Source organism: Ambystoma mexicanum, chromosome 3p (genome assembly GCF_040938575.1).
Source record: "Ambystoma mexicanum isolate Mex_15411 chromosome 3p, UKY_AmexF1_1, whole genome shotgun sequence".
Lineage (NCBI taxonomy): Eukaryota > Metazoa > Chordata > Amphibia > Caudata > Ambystomatidae > Ambystoma > Ambystoma mexicanum.
The window spans coordinates 132512649-132524129 of NC_090925.1; positions in this window are offsets into that span (position 1 = coordinate 132512649).

The following is an 11481-nucleotide window of genomic DNA, read 5'->3' on the forward strand; positions in this document are numbered from 1 at the left end:
TAGTGCCACATGGGTGCAGTCAATGGCACCTAGCACTTTTGGGAATTGTGCCACCCCATAGAAATCGAGGGTGGCAGCCTGCCTTTCTGCAGGTGTCCTGGGCAGGTATATGTGCCTACGGAATGATGGGCGTGCAGTGATGATGTTCAAGACCTGGTGTAGGCAGCGTAACTGCGTGGCCTGTGACACCCCACCCACTATGGCACTTGTCCGCTGAAATGATCCTGTGGCCAAGAAGTGCAGTACATTGAGGACCTTCTCCAGGGAGCTGAGTGCTTGGGAGCACAGGGTGGGTGATGTGAGGTCATCCTCCCACTCACTGACCAGTTCCAGTGTTATGTGTGGTGGAAACCTGTACCTCCCATACACCTGGTCATCAGGCATCCCAAAAAGGCTGGTTCTGGGAGTGAAAATTCGGGCCCTCACTATCCTCCTCCTCCTCCTTTGGTAACCCACGGCCACTGCTGCTAGGAATGGTATATTCATCCTGGCGTATGAGCTTGTTTGTTGTTTGCGCGCACTTTTATGCTGCGCGGGTCGACGTACGCCTGCTTCATGCTGGCGTACGTGTTTCAGGATTGGACCATTTCTTTTTCGGTACATCGTAGGCGAATGTGTGAATCTTCCCGCCCACCCCAGGAATACACGTAGCACGCTCTCCCTGGCCCAGTCGCGGGTAAATATTCCCGCCCACCCCGGGAATACATGTACCCCACTCTCACAGGCCCAGTCGCGTGTGGATCCTCCAGCGCACCCCGTAGTACACGTACCCAGGCCAATCGCGTGTGGAACTTCCCGCGCACCCCGTAGTACACGTACCCAGGCCAATAGCGTGTGAAAGTTCACGCGCACCCCGAAGTACGCGTACCAAGGCCAATCACGTGTGGAACCTCCCGCGCACCCCGTAGTACACGTACCCAGGCCAATCGCGTGTGGAACTTCCCGCACACCCCGTAGTACACGTACCCAGGCCAATCGTGTGTGGAAGTTCACGCGCACCCCGTAGTACACGTACCCAGGCCAATCGCGTGTGGAAGTTCACGCGCACCCCGAAGTACACGTATCCAGGCAAATCGCACGGCTGGGGGGTGGGGGTGATGGGAGACATGAGTGGGGGCCTGGTGGAGGCTGCCCCTGCATTGCTGGGGGGTGGGGGTGGTGGTAGACATGGGTGGGGGCCTGGTGGAGGCTGCCCTTGGTGGCTGGGGGGTGGGGGTGATGGGAGACATGAGTGGGGGCCTGGTGGAGGCTGCCCCTGCACTGCTGGGGGGTGGGGTGGTGGTAGACATGAGTGGGGGCCTGGTGGAGGCAGCCCCTGCTCTGCTGGGGGGTGGGGGTGATAGGGGACATGATTGGGGGCCTGGTGGAGGCTGCCCCTGCACTGCTGGGGGATGGGGGTGGTGGTAGACATGAGTGGGGGCCTGGTGGAGGCTGCCCGTGGTGGCTGGGGGTGGGGGTGATAGGGGACATGAGTGGGGGCCTGGTGGAGGCTGCCCCTGCACTGCTGGGGGATGGGGGTGGTGGTAGACATGAGTGGGGCCTGGTGGAGGCTGCCCCTGCACTGCTGGGGGGTGGGGGTGGTGTTAGACATAGGTGGGGGCATGGTGGAGGCTGCCCCTGGTGGCTGGGGGGTGGGGGTGGTGGTAGACGTGAGTGGGGGCCTGATGGAGGCTGCCCCTGGTGGTTGGGGTGTGGGGGTGCAGGGAGACATGAGTTGGACATGAGTGGGGACCTGGTGGAGGCTGCCCCTGGTGGCTGGGGGGTGGGGGTGATGGGAGACATGAGTGGGGGCCTGGTGGAGGCTGCCCCTGGTGGCTGGGGGGTGGGGGTGATAGGGGACATGAGTGGGGGCCTGGTGGAGGCTGCCCCTGAACTGCTGGGGGGTGGGGGTGGTGGTAGACATGGGTGGGGGCCTGGTGGAGGCCGCCCCTGCACTGCTGGGGGGTGGGGGTGGTGGTAGACATGGGTGGGGGCCTGGTGGAGGCTGCCCCTGGTGGCTGGGGGGTGGGGGTGGTGGTAGACATGGGTGAGGGCCTGGTGGAGGCTGCCCCTGGTGGCTGGGGGGTGGGGGTGATGGGAGACATGAGTGGGGGCCTGGTGGAGGCTGCCCCTGCACTGCAGGGGGGTGGGGGTGGTGGTAGACATGAGTGGGGGCCTGGTCGAGGCTGCCCCTGGTAGCTGGGGGGTGGGGGTGGTGGTAGACATGAGTGGGGGCCTGATGGAGGCTGCCCCTGGTGGCTGGGGTGTGGGGGTGCAGGGAGACATGAGTTGGACATGAGTGGGGACCTGGTGGAGGCTGCCCCTGGTGGCTGGGGGGTGGGGGTGAAGGGAGACATGAGTGGGGGCCTGGTGGAGGCTGCCCCTGGTGGCTGGGGGGTGGGGGTGATAGGGGACATGAGTGGGGGCCTGGTGGAGGCTGCCCCTGGACTGCTGGGGGGTGGGGGTGGTGGTAGACATGGGTGGGGGCCTGGTGGAGGCCGCCCCTGCACTGCTGGGGGGTGGGGGTGGTGGTAGACATGGGTGGGGGCCTGGTGGAGGCTGCCCCTGGTGGCTGGGGGGTGGGGGTGGTGGTAGACATGGGTGAGGGCCTGGTGGAGGCTGCCCCTGGTGGCTGGGGGGTGGGGGTGATGGGAGACATGAGTGGGGGCCTGGTGGAGGCTGCCCCTGCACTGTTGGGGGACGGGGTGGTGGTAGACATGAGTGGGGGCCTGGTCGAGGCTGCCCCTGCACTGCTGGGGGGTGGGGGTGGTGGTAGACATGGGTGGGGGCCTGGTGGAGGCTGCACCTGGTGGCTGGGGTGTGGGGGTGGTGGTAGACATGAGTGGGGGCCTGGTGGAGGCTGCCCCTGCACTGCTGGGGGGTCGGGGTGATAGGGGACATGAGTGGGGGCCTGGTGGAGGCTGCCCCTGCACTGCTGGGGGGTGGAGATGGTGGTAGACATGAGTGGGGGCCTGGTGGAGGCTGCCGCTGGTGGCTGGGGGGTGGGGGTGATGGGAGACATGAGTGGGGGCCTGGTGGAGGCTGCCCCTGGTGGCTGGGGGGGTGGGGGTGATGGGAGACATGAGTGGGGCCCTGGTGGAGGCTGCCCCTGGTGGCTGGGAGGTGGGGGTGCAGGGGGACATGTGTGGGAGCCTGGTGGAGGCTGCCCCTGCACTGCTGGGTGGTAGGGGTGATGGGAGACATGAGTGGGGGCCTGGTGGAGGCTGCCCCTGCACTGCTGGGGGGTGGGGGTGGTGGTAGACATGAGTGGGGGCCTGGTGGAGGCTGCCCCTGCACTGCTGGGGGGTGGGGGTGGTGGTAGACATGAGTAGGGGCCTGGTGAAGGCTGCCCCTGCACTGCTGGGGGGTGGGGGTGCGGGGAGACATGAGTGGGGGCCTGGTGGAGGCTGCCCCTGGTGGCTGGGGGGTGGGGGTGCAGGGGGACATGTGTGGGAGCCTGATGGAGGCTGCCCCTGCACTGATGGGTAGTGGGGGTGATGGGAGACATGAGTGGGGGCCTGGTGGAGGCTGCCCCTGGTGGCTGGGGGGTGGGGGTGGTGGTAAACATGAGTGGGGGCCTGGTGGAGGCTGCCCCTGCACTGCTGGGGGGTGGGGGTGATAGGGGACATGAGTGGGGGCCTGGTGGAGGCTGCCCCTGCACTGCTGGGGGGTGGGGGTGATGGGAGACATGAGTGGGGGCCTGGTGGAGGCTGCCCCTGGTGGCTGGGGGGTGGGGTTGCAGGGGGACATGTGTGGGAGCCTGGTGGAGGCTGCCCCTGCACTGCTGGATGGTGGGGGTGATGGGAGACATGAGTGGGGGCCTGGTGGAGGCTGCCCCTGGTGGCTGGGGGGTGGGGGTGGTGGTAGACATGAGTGGGGGCCTGGTGGAGGCTGCCCCTGCACTGCTGGGGGGTGGGGGTGATAGGGGACATGAGTGGGGCCTGGTGGAGGCTGCCCCTGCACTGCTGGGGGGTGGGGGTGGTGGGAGACATGTGTTGGTGATCAGTAGTGCCAGGTGACATGTGAGTTGGCTGGTGGGCATGGCCATGGTGGATGGGTTGCCTGTGGGACATGAGCAGGGGTGCATGGTAGTACCCTGTGGTGTGGGCTGCCTGCAGGGGCCGTGGAGGGTGTAGAGGGAACACCGGGGAGGACCCACATGGCCAAATCACGTGTAGCATTCCCCGGCACCACCGAAATACACGTAACCTGCTGAAATCGCATGTGAATCTTCCCGCGCACCTCGGAATAAACGTAACCAGGCCAATTGCGTGTGGAACTTCCCACGCACCCCGAAGTACACCTACCCAGGCCAATCGCGTGGGAACTTCCAGCGCACCCCGTAGTACACGTACCCAGGCTAATCGCGTGTGGAACTTCCCGCGTACCCCGAAGTACACGTACCCAGGCCAATCGCATGTGGAACTTCCCGCGCACCCAGGAACACGCGCACACGCTATTTTTCACACAGCGGGTGTCCGTGTTTTTCGGTGCCCCTTTGCACCTCATTTGTCCTAGAGGGCCACTGTATGGCCCATTCATCATGGCTGTACATGGGTGCTTTTTGTTAGCGCACATTTTGGCGCACATTTTTTTCAGTCGCAGGGGCGCGGGGCGCTACCGCCTGCTTTCTTGTGGCGTACTTGTTTGGCCCTGTGCGCGTCTTTGACCGTGCGCTGGTTTGCCCTATTCAATTCCATGAAAACGGGTTGTAGGCGAGCGTGTGGGCATTCCACGCACTTCCCTCCTGTACTTCCCCCGTGACGCCCATATTTTCACGCGTTGTTCCCCATTCTGAGTGTTACGCCCCGTGTTCCGCCTACTTTTGTGATGTGCGCCACGCTATGTGCGATTTCGCAGTGGCCGTGTCGCACGCTGTTGGATGACCTGTGCGCCGGAGTGTGCGGCGCACATTTTTAGCGCACATCCAATGTTTTTCTCGCGCACGGACTTCCATGAATCGATGTGCGCTGGTTTCCCTGTGATTTTCGCACTTGCACTGCGATTTTCGCACTTTTACTGCGATTCGCACGTTTTGGCACCTCTGCGCAGGAATTTTCGGCGCACATTATTTCCATGAATCGACCCCAAAGTGTGCACCTGCTGAGGTGCAATCAATAATACTGAATCTAATGCTGTAGGGTTGATACAATTGTTTGTTCTACAATACAAGAACACTACACTGTTTGAGTAACAGTCAGAACACTATGACAGTATTACACTTACTTTGTTGGATGCAAAGAGTAGCTTTCTTCCGGGTTCTGTTTTGTACTTGAGATGCTACTGGCTTTCAGGAGTGTGGTCTTCACTGCAATTGTGAAAGAAGGAAGTTAGTACATATGTGTGTTAATGGCACAGTAATTTCACATGAAGAATAGATTAGTTACATTTGCAGAAGGATTTCTTTCCAGGAAGAGGTACTGTATGTGTTAAATTGCACAGCTTTGTATATGAATGGGGATTTCAGAGCATCAGCATCATTGCTAAGGGGGTTAGTGGAGTATTTATAAGTATGTCCTATGAGGTGCATTTTTGAAAGTGAATGTGTGGAAATGGATTAGTGGAAGTTGTAGTAGGGCGAGAAAAAAGCTTGGAAAGATTTACAGATTGAAAAGGAGAATGTTTTTGTGTTTGGAATTCCATTAATGTTTTCTGCTATAGATGCTTGCTACATGAGTGGAGGAGACCTTTCAGTTATTTGATTTATATATCTACATTTCTATTAGCACTGTTCTGAATGTACACATGTATTTGTTTGGTTTTGCAAGAATGGCAAGTGGCAGGCACTGGTGAAATGCATGCAATGTATGTACTTGCAATGCTCTGGTAAAATACAAGCTGGTTTCCTGTTTTGTGTGCATTCTAGGAATTTCATAATAGAGTGTTAAGGGGAAAGTGGTTGTGAAAATGACAGAAGGAAATAAGAGAATAACGGTTTGCACATTACAATGAGTGATGTGAGTAAATGAAAACTTGGAAAGCAGACAGAGTTGCAAGTGAACTTGATTGTAGGAGATGGGAGAAATGACAGTATGCTTTTTTTGCAGATTATGCATGGTAAGTGGCAGGTACCCTGTTCAAATGCATTCGTAAAGAGTTGTAAATCTACTGTACACACAATATTCATACCTGCAGTTTGTGTTGATGTATGTAGATGTGGATGAATCTGGAAGGAGAAATCTTGGAGAGTTTTACAGTAGTTTTTGCTGAGGTGCTTTGCAATCACAGGAGACTTGTACTCAGAGTGATGAACAGTACATCTAAAGTGCTGAATTGTGATGACAGAGTTATATGTAGAGTTCTTGGATGTGATTGGTGGATGGTTGTGTGACTGCTTATGTGTAGCCAATGAGGGAGTGGTGCAGAGAGTGATGTGGAAAGGGAAAGAGGGCTGCCCCTGTTTTACGGGGTCCGCAGACACCGCAGTAGTCCGTGGACAGGGCGTGCCACATCCGGGGCTTCTCAGCATATCTGGCATGGAAAGGGGACTGTGGGGATTAGCCAATCCCGTGATGAAGTAGTTCTTTGGAGGAAGAGAGGCTGTGTGTAGTGAAGATGGCAGAGGTCAAGAAAGTGAGGGTGTTGGTAGTTGGAGATCTGTTTGTAAAAGTTTTAGAGAGGTATGCTATGTCTAAAGAAATAGCTGCCAATTTTGGTTTTGAATGAGTGGAGGTTTTGTGGTCAACTGTGCCTGGCTCTGATATGCAGGCAGTGGTTGGAGTTTGTAAGAGTATGTCCATGTGGTACAGTCCATATGTAGTGGTACTGCATTGGGGTGCTGTCTATTTGGGATACATCAGTGCTTCTACTTTGTTGAGTGCTCTTGAAAAAATGGTTCAGGCAGTGATGGTGGGTCTTCCAAGTGCCAAGGTTATTTTTTCTGAAATGATACCTTGAGTAGTATGGGACAATTGTAATGTTTTTTATCCCCAGCAAAACGGTGCACAGTGTTTAGTTAACAAAAGCATGTCTGTTTTCTTGTTTAGAGCTGGAATGTTGTCTCGTAATCATGAGAATATTGATTATATTAATGTTCATTATTTCAAAGCAGATGGAATGTCTTTATCCATACTGGTAAATGCCATGTTATTTCAAAATATAAGGAATGCTTTACAAAGGATAATGTAAAGAAATCTGGAGGAAAAAAGTGATAATAACAAAATAAAATACAAAATGAAAGGTGTTTCTTTAGAAGCACCTTTAAAAAAAAGGTTATTTTCAGAGCCACCATCAAAGAGGAAATGGAGTAACCTGGTTGCAATTTCTTTGCCCACCCTCACAGATTGCACGATATGGCACAGACACCGCGGTATTCCACGGAGCACACATGTCACATCTGGGGATTTTGAGGCTGGCAGGCATTGAAATGGGACTGTGCAGGCCAGGGGTTTGGTCAGTAAGGTTTACTGGGTGATGTGCAAAGAGAGACTTTGGCAGAAGGTCTGTTTGCTGAGAGGAGAGCAGATGGTTATGGTTGTGTCTTTCAGGAGGCAGAGTGTCTGGATTTTGGGCGACTCCTAGATAAATTGTTTGGAGGTGCATGCAGAGCGCTGTGGAGTGGCTGCACATTTTGTATTCCCTCATGTCGATGTGCACTGGCATGGAGTGCACAGAATAAAGTGGCTGGATTTGGTTCCTCTTTGTGCCACTTTGATGACACACCGTCATCCAGACATTATAATTATTATTATTATTCATTGTTGAGGGAACAGTTTAGGACATATTACTGGAATATCCTTGCAGTTTGCAATGAAAGAAGGACTTGGGAAAGTCATGGACATGTTTCCAAACTCCCAAGTAATTTTTTCTCGTATTGCGCAGAGACAATTGTGGCTCTGTTCTTCTTCATTTGGTCAGCAAGCAATGTCAACAAGGCTGTTTGCGCTTTTTGGGAGATGTTGGCATGTCCTCTTTTCTCAATAAAAATATTATCTTTCGTAGCACAACATTTTTTCGCAGAGATGGAGTCCATCTTACTGATGCTGGGAATCAGATGTTTCTGCGAAATATACAAAATGTATTGCGACCCTTTTTGGAAGTATAGTAATCCTTTTTCTAGTAGGTTTTGACCACTTGAACTTGTGGAAACACCAAAAAACACTACACTTTTTTCAGAGCCAGCACTTCCTCCCAGGGAAGAGTTCAATGGTTTTGATAGAGCAACACCCAAAAATGTTAAACATACCAAGGACCCTGCACCATTTCATTGGCACTTCTATTTTCAAACTGTGAAAGGTGGCTCTGAAAAGAGCCTTTTTTTTGTTTTTTGTTGTTTTGTATTTTTTGGGGGTTTTCAAACATGACACACAAGGTAAGGAAATGAAGGGAAGGGAAGGTAAGGGAGGGGCACCAACCACAAGGATAAGAAAGGGCGAGTGGAGAGAGGAAGATGTTGGGTGGGCGTCACTTGGGTAGGTGGCACTCTTTCTCATGCTCCTGGATTGAAGCCTCGAAAGCACTCCGAAATTGTTCCCCCTGCAGATTACCACATTGCAGTTCATACACAATACAGTGACCCTCAAAAGGTAAGGTCTACTGCGTCGCATAAGGCCTGCGAGGCTGGTTCAGGGATGCGCTGTCCCACAGGAGTGTCTCTTGTGGTGGCAGTAGCAGATTTGGAGGATGTTGCAGAGGAACTCAACCTACTACTTTGTTCAAAGGAGACGACCCTCCAAACTTCCGCCTTGTGGTACGACCTCAGGTGTCGCCGCATGGAAGTGGTCCCGTAGCTGTATAAACCCGGTTTGCCATGACTGAGCTCCATGTGGCACTCAGTGCAGCGTGCCTTGTATGCACGTGCCTTGTGTACCCCTCCAACGGTGGTAAAGAGCCTCCACACCCAAGACTCACGCTGGCTGGCAGTAGTAAGGACTTCCACTACCTCATCCTCGTCTTCCTCTTCATCCCTCTCTACATCTCCACGCCTGTTCCCCTCTCCAGGCCCTTGGAAATGTGGTGGTGGAGAGGGTGGGGATGGTGCTGAAGCAGCAGCTGCAGGAGCAGCCATGGTTGCCATCTTGTAAAACCAGATAGTATGGAGAAGCCTGGTTTGTTATCATTACAGAATCATTACCCATTGTTAGAGAATCATTACCCATTTAGGGATCCAGTTATCCATCATACACTCTGATTAGTATTGATTAGTAGTGACATGAAGTAGTGACATTAGGCTATCCACATTACTCTGCCACTTTGTATGCATTTGCAATTTGTGATAGAATGAGGCCTGTTATACTTGAAGTGCCATTTAGAGACACATGTTATATTTGTAGAGATATGTTGTTCTGTATAATGTATGCATGTAGAGAGACACGCATGAGTGTGCACTTAGAATATGCATTGAGGCACTATAGATAGCACTTGGGTTTGCGAGTGAGAGAGTGGGCACTACATTCGAGAATAGAGAATGCATGAAGCCATTCCAATGAGACACACAGAAGCGATGCAGAGTGCGGAGAGATTGTTATGAGTTAGTGTGAAGAAAGTATGCGTAAACATTTTGCTTGGCAGACAGATAACATGACCTTTGTCCGAGTGGAGAAGGCATTGTGCCTTATCGGCCCTGGGCTGGTGCTTCGCAGACAGAGGGAAGGTTGGGGTAGGCAGCACCATCGAGGGAGAGCTTTGCAAGCAGAAGGATAGAGCGAGTGAATGGAGAAATATGAGGAGATGGTAAGATGGTGACCACAGACAGAAGGAGATATGGTATAGAGTGTATAGTTATAGGAATTGATGTAGTGTACTTACCAGTTTGTTTTTCAGTTTTGCTGTTAGTGCTTTGTAGGTGTGCTGTTGATATTTGCTGTGCAGTTTCTGTATAAAGCAGCAGTGAGACAATTCTGCTGGAGGCATAGGTTATTTTTGTTTTTGGTATGATCCATTATGCTGTACATCCTATAGAACTGCATTGTTAGTTTCTTAAGTATACACTTTGTACTTCTAGTTTATTTTTGTTTGTAATTCATTTATGTGCTGCTCTTTGAACATGTTCAGTGTCTTTGTTGTGTGCTACAAGAATGTAAGATACCCCCTGAGCTTTTGGACAGTGTGGATGTTGCCCAGGTCCGCGGACAGTCGCATGGTCCGCAGACCCTATGGCTATTAGCATGGGATAGGGGGTTCTGTATGTTGTATGGTATATCTACATAAAGTAAGGGTATCCTGGTAAAAAACGATGAAATACAGTGAAAAAATGTTGTTAAAGGGACTTTTGGGTAAGTTGTGCTACTAAAATCCCATCAAATTCAGTGAAAAAATGTTGTTAAAGGGACATTATGGTTACAAATAAAACCAAAACCCCCCTGAAATTCGCCAGTTATGGTAAGCTAAGCAACCATAACTCACACCACCACCGTGCACTGCTAAGACTAATACCCATGACATCAAAGATGACATCACAAATGTCATTCATGACATCACTGATGATATCACATGTGCATTTAGTTTTTATGCACAGCCTCTACAAGGGATTCTCATTATAATGTTATCAGAAAAATATCAAAAATCATTGGAAGAACTATCATGCACCAAATAGTTCATTAGGTGATGCATTTCTCTAAACACCATTATGTTACTGACTTCATTCCAGTACATGAACGAACTCCTATACAAATGTAGGCATTCTCTGCAGCATGCGCCATAGAGCTGCAATATTCAAAACCTTACTATCTTGGATAGTAAAATGATTAATCCTTTCATTTCAGAGTTTTGTGTACTGTGATACGTGTAATAAGTACTTAACAATGGTTCTCATTACGAGGCCGGCGGTAACCGAGCTGGAAAAACTGGCAGGTTACCGCCAGACTCGTATTACCATTCCGCCTCCGTGATTCCCAGAATCACCGGGGCATTACGACCCCGGTAACTGGGAAATTCCAGAGGCGGAATTGTGTAAGTCCCCATTCCCATGGAGCCCCATAGGACTCCATGGGGATGGGGACCATGGAAACACCAGCTCCATCTATGACGGAGCTGGTGTTTCCATGTCCGCCTACAGGCAGGTGGTGTTAAACCCGCCAGGTCAGACCTGGCAGGAGTTACAGCTCCCGCCTGCAGGATTCTCAATCAGCCGGTCTAGAAAGAACGGTGGTGTCGGTTTTACCACCACCATTCTTTCTGCACCAGCAGGGTCGTAATGAGGCCCAATGTCTCCTTTACTGCATAATTGTACTACTACACACAAAACGTAAAGAGACCACAATGCATACAAATACAAGCATAATCAGGGAAAGTAAAGTAAGCAAAAAACCAGCAGCATTACCAGAAAGTGTTCATAACCTAACTACTTAAGTTCATGCACAGACATGATTGCTGTGTCTCAAGGCTGCTTCTTCCCCTATGTATATGTACTGTATGATGTGAGTGGATTCTAAGGAAAGTAGTGTACATATGAAAAGAGTAAGGTCTACAAACATAGTACCTTTTGCATTTTTACTTCCTGACTGTCAGGAAGAAAACCACCTGGCCCAAATATATGCTAGTGAACAAAAAAGAAGGGGTAAC